The following is a 15,213-nucleotide window of genomic DNA, read 5'->3' as shown; positions in this document are numbered from 1 at the left end:
GCAAGAAGATCAAACAGTGGAATTTGCTGCCAAGGAGTGTGGTGGAGTCTCCTTCTTTGGAGGTCTTTAAGCAGAGGCTTGACAACCATATGTCAGGAGTGCTCTGATGGTGTTTCCTGCTTGGCAGGGGGTTGGACTTGATGGCCCTTGTGGTCTCTTCCAACTCTATGATTCTATGATAAACTTATCCATTCTGAAGGAAATCAGCCCTGAGTGCTCACTGGAAGGACAGATCCTGAAGCTGAGACTCCAATACTTTGGCCACCTCATGAGAAGAGAAGATTCCCTGGAAAAGACCCTGATGTTGGGAAAGATTGAGGGCACAAGGAGAAGGGGACAGCAGAGGACGAGATGGTTGGACAGTGTTCTCAAAGCTACCAACATGAGTTTGACCAAACTGTAGGAGGCAGTGGAAGACAGGAGTGCCTGGCGTGCTCTGGTCCATGGGGTCACGAAGAGCCGGACACGACTAAACGACTAAACGGCAAAACGACAACAATATTGTTTTTGAGAACAGTTTGGTTTCGTGTGTGTTATGGATTGTATCTTTGCGGGACACTGTCTGTTGTTTACTTGTTTTGCTCTTACATTTCCTGTAGCAGGATGCACAGGCGTATATGTTTCAAGTTTTGATTGTGGCCAGATGTTGGCAAAATTAATTAAGATGCAGGGGTTCATGCAGATAAAATTCCTATTAAGAGTAGGTGCTCCCATCCTTGCTTTGACACATCATGTTGCTTTGATATCCTCTTGTTATCGGATCATTTCCCCTTTCTCCTCCTCCTTACGTCCAGCTGTTTCTGAATTAAAAATACAAAAATATTAACAAGCCAGCAATATGACTACAGCTTTCAAGACAGCCATCCAGCAATTCTTTAAAAATCATATTATGTGTACTTAATGCCTACCTGACCTTTTCTGCTGTTACTTTAATCTTTTAAAAATTCATTTAATTTAAAAGCCGGTGTATTAGGCCATTTATATGTAAATTGCCTTTAATTCATGCATTGATTTAACAGACTAATCCAAAAGATCTTTTACCACTGGTGACCTCTTTGACTCTGTACTACTGAGGAAAATGTAAAGTGGTTGCATGTGACCTCACGTCCATGTGTAGCATAACATGCCTCCTCGAGTCTGCATAAATCGGTCATAATAGCAGGATTTTCCCCATAACACTGAATTATTGCACTGCAGCCTTGAGTTGCTGCTTGAGTTTAGAACAGCTTTTATTTTTTACATGATGCACATCTTGAAACCTGAACAGGCTTTTCAGTTGATGTTAAAACAAACGAGGATTTGTACGTAAATATGCAATTCAAGGGATTAATTATTTGAATCTTAGGATATAGTCATTAGCACAATGCAGAACCCCACATTTTGCTTGTATATCACACTGATCTGAGCATTAACACTTTCGGTAGAAATCATCACCTCAATCTGAGTTCTTCATTGAGTGGGAGCCATGCACCCCTGTTCTTTTATGCCCCTGAAGAACACTCTAAACCATGCCAGAGCCAGGTGGATTATTGTTGTTGCTCTGGCAAAGGTGCACCACAAACACAATAGCTGCCTTGGGTGGGGAACGCCAACCAACTGCTAATCAATTTTTTTTTTTTGTAAGCTTCCGTGTGATTAGGAAGTATGCTAGCTATACTATGAGTTACTATGACTTTACTAAATTGTATTAACCATTTTGATGAAGATGCTCTCCGTTTACAGAATCACAGAATTGTGTTATTTCCTTTTTATGCTGTTGTGCTTGATATTTTGGTGATTGCAATGTTTGCTGTCTTTTAGCGCTATTGCAGTCATCGTGAGCCACTTTGAGCTCAACATTTGTTGTTGGAAAAGTGTAATGCAAATATTAAATGCACGCAGCTCAACAATCTAAAGCCTGGTCATAGTTCACAGTCTGGAGAGATGCTCCAAACTTGAGTTCTTTGTGTGGGAACGGTTACATAATTTAGCAGAGTTTAAACGATCCCCTGTTTGAGTTTATGCAGCGACAAGCAGGTTGCTAACTCGTTTGAGTCCTTTCAATAATTATACCTTCCTGGTTGATAATCCCTTTCTGTCCCTCTTAAATAAAACATGTATGAATCTGAATCATATTAACATAAACTACTTTACTATTAGATTCATTCAGGTTTACAGAGTTGTTCCTGAAGGCAGGCTTAGGTTACATAACAGATAAATTATATACAGTGGTACCTCAGGTTAAGTACTTAATTCGTTCCGGAGGACCGTTCTTAACCTGAAACTGTTCTTAACCTGAAGCATTACTTTAGCTAATGGGGCCTCCTGCTGCCGCCGCGCCGCCAGAGCACGATTTCTGTTCTCATCCTGAAGCAAAGTTCTTAACCTGAAGCACTATTTCTGGGTTAGCAGAGTCTGTAACTTGAAGCGTATGTAACCTGAAGCGTATGTAACCCGAGGTACCACTGTACTAGATCAGGGGTCAGCAAACTTTTTCAGCAGGGGGCCGATCCACTGTCCCTCAGACCTTGTGGGGGGCTGGACTATATTTTGAAAAAAATAATAATGAATGAATTCCTATGCCTCACAAATAACCCAGAGATGCATTTTAAATAAAAATACACATTCTAATCATGTAAAAACACCAGGCAGGCCCCACAAATAACCCAGAGATGCATTTTAAATAAAAGGGAACATTCTATTCAAGTGAAAACATGCTGATTCCCGGACCATCCGCAGGCCGGATTAAGAAGGTGATTGGGCTGGATCTGGCCCCCGGGCCTTAGTTTGCCTACCCATGCACTAGATGGTAGTGAGTCATGAGAAGACTGCATCCAAGCAGTTACCAATTAACACTCCTTGCAGCAACCAACCAAATGACAAAACTGCCTGCCACATAGAGGCAGTTAGTCCTCTCGGAATGTTGGACTTGACTGACAGCTTTATATCCCACACTTTGGCTCACCACACAGGGGAGATTCACACAGAGCCTAGTTTTCATGCTCTAGCCCCCTGTCTCCTGAGTCCAGGTGACTGTCACTAGCTTAACAGCTGCCTTACAAAATCATGTTGCTATCAGAACACGAATCGCCCAGAAAGATTTAAATATAATCAGATTATGGTTCTGAAGAATTAACGAGAACTACTTTCCTTTTGCAAAGCCGTGTCTACTATAATGCACAGATTTCTACAGCAACAACTCCTAGCATGTATTTGTCACTGCCAGGAATGAAGAATCACCTGACCAATTGGCAAGCCGCCTTATGTATTATTGGATCTATCTGGCAGCTTTTAACAGCATTTGGGATGATAATTCGATTGAACTGTTGTGACTGTTAGTTAAAATTTAAAACCTCAAAATAATAATTATTTGTTTTCTCCTTCCTCAGAGGAATTTGTTAACATATTTTTACTCCATGCAAGAAACTACCCCTTTCCCAAAACTATTTGGCAAGAGACCAAAATATATTTCTAAAACAAGCACTTTAGTACCTATGCAAATTCAGTGCAGGAATAAAGGAATATTAATCCAGAAGAAAACAGGAGTAAGCTCTGCCTTTAAAATGCAAACATAAACTTCTATTTAGGCAATGAAGTATGTTGGCCATGTATTTCCCGGTGATTATACAATAAATACAATTTATTTGTGTGTAGCTTCGTTCCTATGAAATGTCATAAAACAGTTTGCACCGAGAGAAATGACAGTTTGCAGAGTTATGTGCAGTCACACGCAGAAAACAAAACAGCATGTTAAAAGCTTGCCACAATAAGGAGGAGAAACGTGTCAAGATGCTGGCTAGCAGAGATAGGGCCTATAACAAGACTTCATTTTGTCATGAACGGTGAAATGTATTGACAGGATTTAAAATGTGATATCATTCATTCTCCAGAAAGTAATGGATTTTTATTTATTTCTCTGTGGAAACGTGGAGGGGAGAACGCATTGTAAAATGGCAAGATTGTACCAGCTAAAAAAATTCTCCAGAACAAAAACATTAAAAGATAGGAGTTGCAACCAGTTATTCAGAAAGAGTATTTAACCTTGCTATTGATAATCACGAGCAAAGAGGGCTTGTCCCATTATCAGAAAAGAATTATTAAAGGATAAGGTGGTTGTATCACTTTATGTGGTTGTATGAATTTATTTGGGGCATTTACCTTACTTCTGATGTTCTATTGGTGGGCAGGAGGATGGAAGGGAGGCACCCCTACCTCTGTGCTTGGTTCTGCTATGGCAGGGAGCCTAGAGGAAGGATAGGCTTTCTTAGGGGGAATTGTGGGCAGATCCACACCATATATTTACAGCACACCCAATGGACACTTAAAGCACATGACTTGCTTCATAAAATCCTGGGGACTGTGGTTTCCCCCTCACAGCACTACAATTCCCAGCATCTTTAACAAACCACAGTTCCCAGGGTTCTTTGGAAGGAGGTCACATGTTTTAAGTGTCAATTGGATGGGCTTTAAATGTAAGCTGTGGATTTGCCCTCCATACCTTCAAGCAACACAAAGGAGTTTGACTGAGTTGAATGGATGTGCTGTTGTTTAAGAGGTCCAAAATGTGGACTTGTGTTAGAAAGACTGGGAAGTATGTAAGACCTTGTAGAGTGGTTAGCAAGTGCTAGTAGGGTTTGTAATGTAAGACCTTGTAGAGTGGTTAGCACGTGCTAGAAGGGTTTGTAATGGAATTTTTGGAGTCTCTCTCTCTCTCTCTCTGTGTGTGTGTGTGTGTGTGTAGGAGATCCAGACAAGACTGTCCATTGCCGTATGTTATAATTTTGCTATGATGATAGTAATTTGCCCAGTAAATTAGAGATAATAAGCTAATTAAAGGAATAGATGTGGGAAAAGTCAGCCAAATAATTTAACTGACAAGATAATGTTGTTTGTACCAAAGCCAAGAACATCAGTGCATATCGTCCAGTGGAAAACTGTCAGTTCTGGAAATTCTGTGTGTTTAAAAGTAATTGATGGGAAGCCTAATGAGCATACAGACTGCCTTTAGTATTACATTACATCAGAAAAAGTGTCTTGAGAGAAAACATGCATCAAGAGAAGGAAAATGGGTGGTGGTGTGGGTGTGACATTTCTAACTGGGTACTAACGATATGGAACAGAAAGACCAGTTGTTTTACTTCGCATACATTGAGGCCATGCATGGAGCAAAAGGGACCAGCTGCACAAAACACAACTTCAGGTGATTTACATTAAAACATTAAAAGCTTCCCTAAACAGAGCTGCCTTCAGATGTCTTCTAAGAGTCTGGTAGTTGTTGTTTTCTTTGACATCTATCTGTAGCATAGACATTTTAAGCATAGGACAATGAGCAGCACCTATGCTTTAAAGTTCCCTGCCTATTGGCATCAGGCAGGTGAATTTTCAGTGCCTGCTAAGAACAGTTTTGTTTAGGTAAGCCTATTCAGACATACACAAGTTGACGCATCTTGTTTTTAACTTACCTGTTGATTTTGAATTTTTTATATACCTAGTGTTTTTCTTTAACTTAGTTTGATATTGACAATTTTAATGCTTTGTTGTTGTTTTTGTGTATAACCACTTACAGGGTCTGTTTACAAACAGTATATGAAGTCGGTTCAATAAAATAAAACTCCCACCATCCACAGCTAGCATGGCTTGACTTCAGGAATGATGAAAGACACACTTCCAAACGTTGTTGGACTACCTCATTGGCCACCCCTGGGGATCGCCTACCAAGGGATTTGGGTGTCAAGTTGCGAGACACGGTTTCTTTTTGTGCAACACCGAAACGATTAGAGGTGAAAGCGCACATCTCTTTTATGAGGATTTTATATCTCAGCAGTTAACTTAGCTTTGGGCTAAAACATGGCATGCGTGTGATCTCAGCCTGGAGGTGCCTTTTCCAGCTCTTACTTTCTTCAAAACGATTCATCCTTTTCATTATTCTTCAGATACAAGAAAATAAATATTTTGTCACTCTCTGAAGCCTAGCAATTAATTAGACAGACTGGGTTTACTTTTATACAGAGCCTCCCCCCCCTTTTTTTTTTTTTACTGCTTTGGCGAAGGAAAAAGACCTTCATCTGGAGATAAATTGTAATGGCAGTTCTCTTGAGGCTTTAGGAGGAGAAAAATCGGCTATGGTCTTATTGTGAAAACCTGCCTACCAGGGGCCAAGACAAAAATTACGGTTGTCTTGTAGAGGCTGATTTCTCCATGCAATGGGTCTTTATTACGTGGATCTGATGGATTCCCCATAACAATGTAGATCTTCTTTTTCTGTGCTGGTATGGAGAAAATCTCTGATTCCGTGAAGGCGTTGCTGCAACCCCTTGTAAGTAGGGTTGGCTGTAACTCTAGCAAATAAATGCAAATGAATGTCAAATGTTGGGATAAGGCACTGATTTGGATAAACAGTGGATTTACCGTATTTTTCCGTGTATAAGACGAGGTTTCCCCCCCAAAAAAATAATGTCAAAAATTAGGGGGTGTCTTATACATGGATAGTGCCAAGGGAAGACCGGCAATTGGTTGTTGCCGCAAAAATAGGGGGCATCTTATACACGGGGGGGGGGGGATCTTATAGATGGAAAAATATGGTAGTTAATTTCAGCTGGTGGCCTTGCATACAGAAGCTCTCAAGTTCAATCCACAAGTATAGCTGGATGCAGGGGTGCTATTTCCTGGGGGCCCAACCCTTTGGGGGGCTCCCTAGTCTTCAAAAAAATAATAATCAGGGCCAAGCACAGAGCTGAGTGCAGCATGGCTTCAGTGGCCGGCTCCTCTTCTTCCTGCCACAGAAGGGAAGGAGGGGGAAAGCTGCCCCCTGCTGGTGGTGGTGGCAGGAGGAGGTGAAGGAGGTGCCGCCAGCCATTGAAGCAGCGCAATGAAGCCATTTCTAGCAACTCCAGCTGAGGAGATTTCACCCCTCCCATACTCAAGAATCACCTCATCAGTCTCCTGACTCTGAGGAGAGGAGGAGGCGTGTTCTTATATCTGCATGTTCCAATCCAGCACTCAGTCTGAGATAGTGTGAGACTCACTGTGTGTGAGAGAGAGACTCTGAGAGAGAGAGTCAGCCAGTGAGTGAGTGAGTCAGCAAGTCAGTGTCTTAGGAAAAGACTGAGAATCTCCATTTGTATATAGTGTATATTACAGTAGCTGTTAGAGAATAAAGAAGATATTCTTCAGCACTGTCGTCTGAGTATTTATGCTCTGCTGTAATCTGCTGCACAACGACTGTTTTCTTGGAGAAGTGGTTTGCGGTGCTCACAGCTCTGAGTTGTGAGTCCACGGCACTTGGACCTGTTCTACAGAGGAAGGTGGTCTCTGGAAGTGCCATCCAGCTCGCCTAGCCCAGTCGGGGCTGAGGTGTGTGAGTCCAGTTGGTGACACTGGCTCTAGGGCGATGCTGACATCGGTTATGGGCCCAGTCGTTGTTCCAGTCGTCTGACCAGGCGGTGTTCCAGTTGTACCAGTCATCCCAGTCGTCCCAGTTGCCAGAGGTTTCTGTTGCTGATTGCCGGACGGCGGAACGGAGGCTGCATGCTGGACTGATTTGTGGTGCCCAGAAGCAGAGCTGTTTTGGAGCAGAGTGTTCAAGCTGCCGCTGTTGCTGTTGCTGTTGCTGCTGCTTGATTTATGGAGGTATGTTGCTGACTGCAAAAGAAAGCAGATAGCATCCCTGTTTGCCTGTTAATTGCGCTCTGAGTGGGAGAGAGAGTGGCTGAAGGAGTCAAGGCTTTATCTGTGTTGCACGAGGGAAGTGTCTTGCTCTAAGTAATAGCAGACATGGCCTGTGCACATTCTGGCCAGATGGCTCTGTCTTTTCCTCTCCTGACGCCTGTAAACTATGCAGTTTGGCAAGTGAAGATGAAAGCGCTTTTACAGAGGGAGAAGCTATTTCACACTATAGAAGATGACCCTCCCGATAAGGATGATGATGAATGGCCTGAGTGGCATGCTGCAGACATGAGAGCCCGAGGGACAATTGTTTTGAGTGTTTCAGACCACTTGCTGGTTAATTTAGAGGGTGAAGAAACTGCACGAGCTGTTTGGGATAAGCTGAGAGATATGCATTTGAGGCAGAATGCTGGTTCCAGCGTGATTTTCTTCAAGAAACTGTGCAGGCTTGAGTTGGAAAAAGGTGGTGATTTGCCTAGCCATCTATCTGAGTTAAAGCGTCTCAGACAGGACCTTGTTCAGCGAGACCTGGCTATTTCAGAGGCTGTGTTTGCAATGCTCATGATAAATAGCCTAGATGACTCTTACGATGGGGTAGCTGCCCAGATTTCTACAATGCCTTCTGACCGGCTAACAGAAGAGTATGTGTCTAGCGTGCTCCTGAATGAGTGGGATCGCAGACAGGCTGTTAGAGAAAGCCGGGGAAATGGTGCTGTTAAAAATGTGCCTGAAAATGTGCCTAAATCTCCAGCAGGGGAAAGTGAAAGTGAAACTGCTGCTGTTAAAGCACTAAAGGAGAAGCGGTGCTTTTCGTGTGGAGCACAAGGCCATTTGAGTTTTCAGTGCAGCAAGAAAACTTCAAAGAAGAAGGGAAACTTCAGAGGCAGAGGGGGAGGAGGACGAAACCCCCAAGCACCTGCTACTTCAAAGGCTTTGATCTCTCGCTGCTGCAATCAACGTGGGTGGAGTTTCTTCGTGGTCGACTCTGGCTGCACGAACCACGTAGCCAAAGATAAGGATCTCTTTGTTCAGCTTGAGAAGCAAGAGAAAGAAATCAATCAAGCAGATGGGACGGTTCTCACGAGTGTGGCTAAGGGAACTGTGTTCTTAAAGAGCCTGAATGCAACAATTAAGAATGTCCTGTATGCGCCTGATATTCAGGACAATTTGTTGAGTGTTTCCCAGCTTGAGCGTCAAGGGTTTAAGGTGGTGTTTGCTAAATCTCGCTGTGAAATTCGTAGAGATGGCAAGCTCATTCTGTATGCAAAATGTGTTAATGGTTTGTACCAATTGCCTTTTGTTTCAGGTACAGGTACTGCAGAAGCAACTAAGGAAGAGTGTTGCAATTTATCTGTTGATAAGAATGAGAAGTTGCATGACCAATGTATTCATTTTTACCACCGTGTTTTTGCTCATTTGAATTTCCAGGCTGTGGCAAAAATGCCTGATATGGTTCAGGGTATGAAGTTAAAAGAATGTCCCTACCACATGAAATGTGTTTCTTGTGCGGAGAGTAAGGCAAGGCAAGCTCCCAAAGGTACAGAGTCTGGGAGAGAGGCCAAGAAACCATATGAAGTCATTCATGCGGACTTAGTGGGGCCTCTAGCGCTTTCTAGAGGCAATTCAAGATTTTTCATGGTTTTGATAGACTCCTATTCAAGATATGTTTGGGTCTATTTGCTGCAGAAAAAGTCTGAAGCCTTTACCAAGTTTCGCCAGTTTTGTAAATGGCTCAGAAATGTACATAATGAGAACGTACGTTGTCTTTTCAGTGACAGGGGAGGTGAGTTTTGTTCAGAGGAGTTTGAGAGTTTTCTTTCTGAACAGGGCATTGAGCATAGGACTGCCACGCCCAGATCACCCTGGCAGAATGGTTTATGTGAGAGAGTAAACCAGACCCTGCAGCAAGGAATCAGAACACTGTTACACGATTCGGGGTTGCCCAATCCCTATTGGGCCGAAGCTCTTTCGTTTTTCTGTCACGTGTATAACAGGAGGTACCAGTCCGCAGTAAATTGCACCCCATATGAGATGCTTCACGGAAGGAAGCCATGTGTAAAGCATTTTAAAATTTTTGGATCCGAGGTTTGGGTGCACACCTCGCAGGGTGACAAACTGAGCAAGCGTGGAGAACGTGGTGTTTTCCTAGGATATGAGAAAGGGTCTTATTGTGTCCTGATCACAGACACGAAAACCATCAGGCTGTCCAGGAGTATTGAGGACAATCCACAATGGGACAGAGTTGGCGTTTTTCAGTGCCATCCCATTTGTGATGATGGTGCAAAAGGGGCAAAAAGAGTTAAGAGAGAGGCAAGTTCTGATGTGATTGATAATCCTGATGCCGATGCAAATTCAGATGGTGGCACAGATTATCAGAGCCCAAAAGCCTCAGGAGAGTCTGACACAGATGCAGACTTAGCAGCTTCATATACTTTAGCTCCCCATTCTCCCAAAGAGGAGGAAGCACCAGAACAAGAGGATCAGAGAGTTTTGCGCAGATCCGAGAGAACAACCAAGGGTGTACCACCGAAAAGGTTTTCTGAAGAGTTTGCAAAGGCTGCGGTCACGAGCAACTCTGGTGTGGTTTTTAAACCAGGCAGAAAGTGTGCTGAGAGTAATAGCACAAAACACTTTGTTTATTTCCTTACCTGACCTAAAATGGTTTATGTGTAATATGTTTAAAGGATCAGGATTGAAGGAGCAAGTGTGTTTTTGTACTAAAAGTGGTTTGTTCAAATCTGCCTAAATGAGTAATGTAAATTTGTATCAGAGAAAGAGAAACGTGTATGAAGATTTTTCCTAGAAGCTGCTTATTCATTTGAGTATTCACAATGCGTTTTGTGTAAACTGCAGATTGAGGTTTATGTTTTAACTCCTTCCTAATGGACACCGAGTGGTTACAATGTTTGTTTAATGGTATTGTTAAAGTGTCTTAGATAAAGGGGGAGAGAGGTAACTGCAGATATGTTAACCAAGGTTGTAAGCAGAGAACAACTTTTTGGTGTGTGTAAATTGCAGTTATGTTAAAGATTCTTGAAATGGTTGGATGAAATGGGGGAGGATGAGGAGATTTCACCCCTCCCATACTCAAGAATCACCTCATCAGTCTCCTGACTCTGAGGAGAGGAGGAGGCGTGTTCTTATATCTGCATGTTCCAATCCAGCACTCAGTCTGAGATAGTGTGAGACTCACTGTGTGTGAGAGAGAGACTCTGAGAGAGAGAGTCAGCCAGTGAGTGAGTGAGTCAGCAAGTCAGTGTCTTAGGAAAAGACTGAGAATCTCCATTTGTATATAGTGTATATTACAGTAGCTGTTAGAGAATAAAGAAGATATTCTTCAGCACTGTCGTCTGAGTATTTATGCTCTGCTGTAATCTGCTGCACAACGACTGTTTTCTTGGAGAAGTGGTTTGCGGTGCTCACAGCTCTGAGTTGTGAGTCCACGGCACTTGGACCTGTTCTACAGAGGAAGGTGGTCTCTGGAAGTGCCATCCAGCTCGCCTAGCCCAGTCGGGGCTGAGGTGTGTGAGTCCAGTTGGTGACACTGGCTCTAGGGCGATGCTGACATCAGCGTCCTGACCATAGCTGTCAACCTTCCCTTTTTTTGTGGGAAATTCCCTTATTTCAGCACCGTTTCCCACTGCTTCCCGCTGCTATCCCGGATTGTTAAATATCCCGTAGACTGTCTCCAGGACAGGTGAGGCTGCCGATCCCTTATTTTCATATCCGAAAGTTGACAGCTATGCTGCTGATCCCTTATTTTCAAATCTGAAAGTTGACAGCTATCATCCTGACACAATGTTTACCCCCCCCCCCAATCTTCCTCAGAAGTTGGGGCCTCTGGCTAGGAAATACTCCTGCCTGAAACCTGAGTATTGAGCTAGGTGGACCAATGGTTTCACTCAGTAGAAGGCAGTTTCCTATGTTCCTAGTAAATGCTTAGAAGACCCCTTTCTTGGCTGGGAAACGCTGTGTTTCTGTACCTTGTAAATTAGGTCCCACACATCGAATTGGTATTGCCTCTTTAAGGATGCACTTTTTTCCCTTGATTAAAAATTAATCACATTTTCTGACTATTTTGAAGGCCTTGTGGGAAGATCAAATCTGTCGTCTGATCTTTTTCTTTTTAACTGATCTCTCTCTCTCTCCCTTTTGCAAAGAGCCCAATTGTAAATGAGTGGGTAGTTTTAGGGAAAAGGCCTGCAACACTCTTGTATCTGTGTTATCTGCTTTATATCCATTTCATTTTGCTCCCCGGTATCACAATGGAACTACTTCACTGTGTAATTTCCATGTAGCTCTTTTTTTGCAATTCTAATTCCTGCCTGCCTATTGTATTACAAAAGAATTGAAGAACTAGGATATTTGCACGAAGGACATTTTAAATTCTAATGTCAGGGGTCATTAATCATTTTTTGTTGTTATACCTAAGAAGTACAATTCCTACACAGAGGGGAGAATATGGGAGAGGAATACATTTTGAAAATGCTGTTTGAGATTCATTTTTCACTTTCTTCAAGTTGCAAAAAAATAAACCCAGAAAATTAAAAAGAATCCCAAGTCAAAATAATTTACATATATTATAATTTTGGCAGCTGTTATCCATAGTATCTGTCTCCAAGTGTTGATGTTGAAATTAACACTTTTTAAATTTGCTTCCCTTTCGTTTTTAAACTTGAGGTTTCTACAAACAAGGGTGTTTTTTTTAAAGTAAAAAAACTCTGTGTTTTTATTAACACATAAGTCTCCAGGGGAATTGCTTTAGAGCATTTGAATATCTAAAACAAATTTGCAAAAGCTTGTTTTGCATTAGATAGCTATTTCCCCATCCTTTTCCAGATAGATATGTGTTTGTTTTCCAGCTAAATTATATGTTAATTAATTAACGGATGAAAGAGCAACGTTAATTCAAAGTATTATTCATTGTATTTTTATTAGCGATAATATCGTTCCTCCCCCAGAATTTCTCAACAATTGGTGCAGGTCACATTTTAGGAATTATCTCCTTGGATGTGTCATGGCCAAGTTCTGGTTGGCTTCAAAACAGCAGCTTTTGAGGCTGGCAAACACTGATTTGTGGGCTATTGCAATCCAGTTCAAGTCATGCTGGTTTGAAAGCCCCTTTATAGCCACACTAACTGGCAGGGTTTTCAGGCAAGAGATATTCACAGCCCCACCTAGAGATGCTGTGGATTTAACCTGGGATCTTCTGCAAAGCAGATGTTCTGTCACTGAGCTGCAGCTCCTCTCTTACTAAGGAGTAGGAGCTGACTTTAGCAACCTCTCTTAACCAATGAAATCCTCTAGTGGAAGCAGCAGTTGGGCTGACAGTATGCACAGCTGCAGTCTAACATTTGGCTTGGCTTTCAGCGGCTGACGCATACAGTCAGGGCCGCTGAGAGACAGCTATGGGGTGCAGATGTGTTGGGCCTCATAGCCCACAAGGGTTACGAAATTGTCAGCTTTCGTTTTTCTAAAAAGGCAAGTCTCCAGGCCTCCTAGAAAGAAAGTTACGAAGTAAAATAGGAGCGCCCCATCCCTCACCTCTGCTGCAATATCTGTGAGATGAACCAGCCTGACTGCTGCTACCTTTTGACATTTTTAGCCAATGAGTGAAGTCAGAGCTGTGATGGAGTCAGTTGTTCAGACACTGGGCATTCCTGGGGTTCTAAAAAGCCGCTGTTTCTCACTCCCCTGTGCTTTTTTGTGTGATCAGTTACTTCTTATAAGTTATTTTCTGCAGATTCTGCTTTTTATCTCTTTAAATACTGAACAGAGTACAAGCATCTGAACGTAATTGGTGTACAGTGGTACCTCGGGTTAACTACTTAATTCGTTCCGGAGGTCCGTTCTTAACCTGAAACTGTTCTTAACCTGAAGCACCACTTTAGCTAATGGGGCCTCCCGCTGCCGCCGCACTGCCAGAGCACGATTTCTATTCTCATCCTGAAGCAAAGTTCTTAACCTGAAGCACCATTTCTGGGTTAGCGGAGTCTGTAACCTGAAGCGTATGTAACCTGAAGCGTATGTAACCCGAGGTACCACTGTAAATCTTAAATCACCTTTGAACCTCTCCATCTGAATTTTATCTCAGACTGTGTCAGGGGTTCAGGAGCAGAGTCACAGGAGAGGGAGGAAATGGAGAGCGAGGGGGAGGAGTCTGAAGGAAATGTCAGCGAAGACAGCAGTCCGAGGTCTCTGAGTCTCTCCAGTGACTCGGAAGATTCACAGAAAGGGGCCCCCATAGTCAGGGCAAGGGGAGTGCCCAGGGGGGCACCTCAGGAAGAAGGGGCCAGAGGGGACTCAGAGAGTAGCAGCTGGAAATCCGGACCAGCGTCCCCCCCAGAGGGCAGTAGGGGGGAGGAGTCCCAAGCATCGGGATCAGGTGGCGCGCGGGCAGCGGGAGAACGTGAGGCAGGAGCGACCACACCCTCGTCGGTGAGCGTGGAAACGGTCATCAGGAAAGTTAAACGCGCGCGCGCGCCAAGTTCAAATGTACAGGAAGGCGGCAAGGTGGGCAGCCCGGGTAGGGAGCCAGGTCCTAAAGCCCGCCGAAGAGAGGGGGAAGAGTCAGAGGGGTCAACGTCTGCATCAGAAGAGTCCAGGAGGGAGGAGACACCGGGGGGTAGTAGGACCCAGAGGAAGAGAGAGAGAAGGAAGAGGTGGAGTAAGATTAGAGTGTTAAACTGGTGCGCAGGGGGCGAAGACTCAGATGGAGCTTCGCCGGTCTAGAGTTCAGACGTAGAGCTGGGACGCTGAGGCTTTGAAATGCCAACTATTCTTCAATAAAGACTTTGATACTATACTATCGGCTAGCGTTGGTCCTTGGTGAGCTGGGACCCGGAGCCAGCTCTGACAGTAAGCTCCATCCCATGAAAAGTTTTGGCACCAGGAACCTCGCCACGTGAGTCGACGCAGCGAGGGAAGAAGAGGGGTGCTTCCAGAGCTCACAACACTCAGGCAAGATGACTACGGAAGAGCAAATAAAAGTCCTGCAAGAAGCGGTGACACAACTCAGCACAGAGGCACTTGCATCCAGGAAGAGAGAGGAGGAAATGGTTAACGCCTGCCGGGATCTCCAGATCAGGTTGGACGTGCTTTCTAAACAGGGGCAAACGGGATCCAAGGCAGAAGGCATTGGCTTGGGGAGAAGGGGAGGCAGCCTTGTATCGCATTTCGACGGGAGTTTGCAGCAGTACCCCAACTTCAGAGCAGACCTGCTGTTTGCGCTGGATCTACTTGACAAAGACTTTAGAGATGAGAGAGAGAAAGTGGGGTTTATCTTGTCCCATTTGCATGGGGAAGCCAAAACGTGGCTGAGGAATCTATGGAGAGACAATGATCCAGCGCTCCAAGATGCGAAGGCTTTTATTAAAGCAATGGACTCATGTTTTTTATCAAAGGTAGACGTCGATATTGCCAGGAGGGACATACATGGACTTAAACAAGGCAAAGCCAGCGTGAGGCAGTACCATGCACGCTTTTTCGGACTAGTTCATGCCCTGGGGTGGGAAAAAGATTCTGCGCCAGTCAGAGACCTCTTTTGGGAGGGGTTGAATGCAGATGTAA

The 15,213-nt window shown here is 43.8% G+C and overlaps 1 protein-coding gene and 1 long non-coding RNA gene across 5 annotated transcripts in view; one reads left to right on the top strand and one right to left on the bottom strand.

The window, feature by feature from the left end:
- Positions 1-15,213, top strand: part of FHIT (fragile histidine triad diadenosine triphosphatase) — a 1,035,351-nt gene that overhangs the window by 265,546 nt on the left and 754,592 nt on the right. The gene's annotated exons all lie outside the window — the stretch shown is intronic.
- Positions 504-2,874, bottom strand: LOC310671195. The gene is made up of 2 exons (XR_014507883.1): positions 2,826-2,874; positions 504-800 (listed from the first exon to the last, which is right to left on the bottom strand). It is a non-coding gene; the product is annotated as an uncharacterized lncRNA (long non-coding RNA).

This window comes from Podarcis tiliguerta, assembly GCF_965153285.1.
Source record: "Podarcis tiliguerta genome assembly, chromosome: 2".
NCBI lineage: Eukaryota > Metazoa > Chordata > Lepidosauria > Squamata > Lacertidae > Podarcis > Podarcis tiliguerta.
Note: the sequence above shows the minus strand (reverse complement) of the source record. Positions and strands in the feature narration are given on the sequence as shown.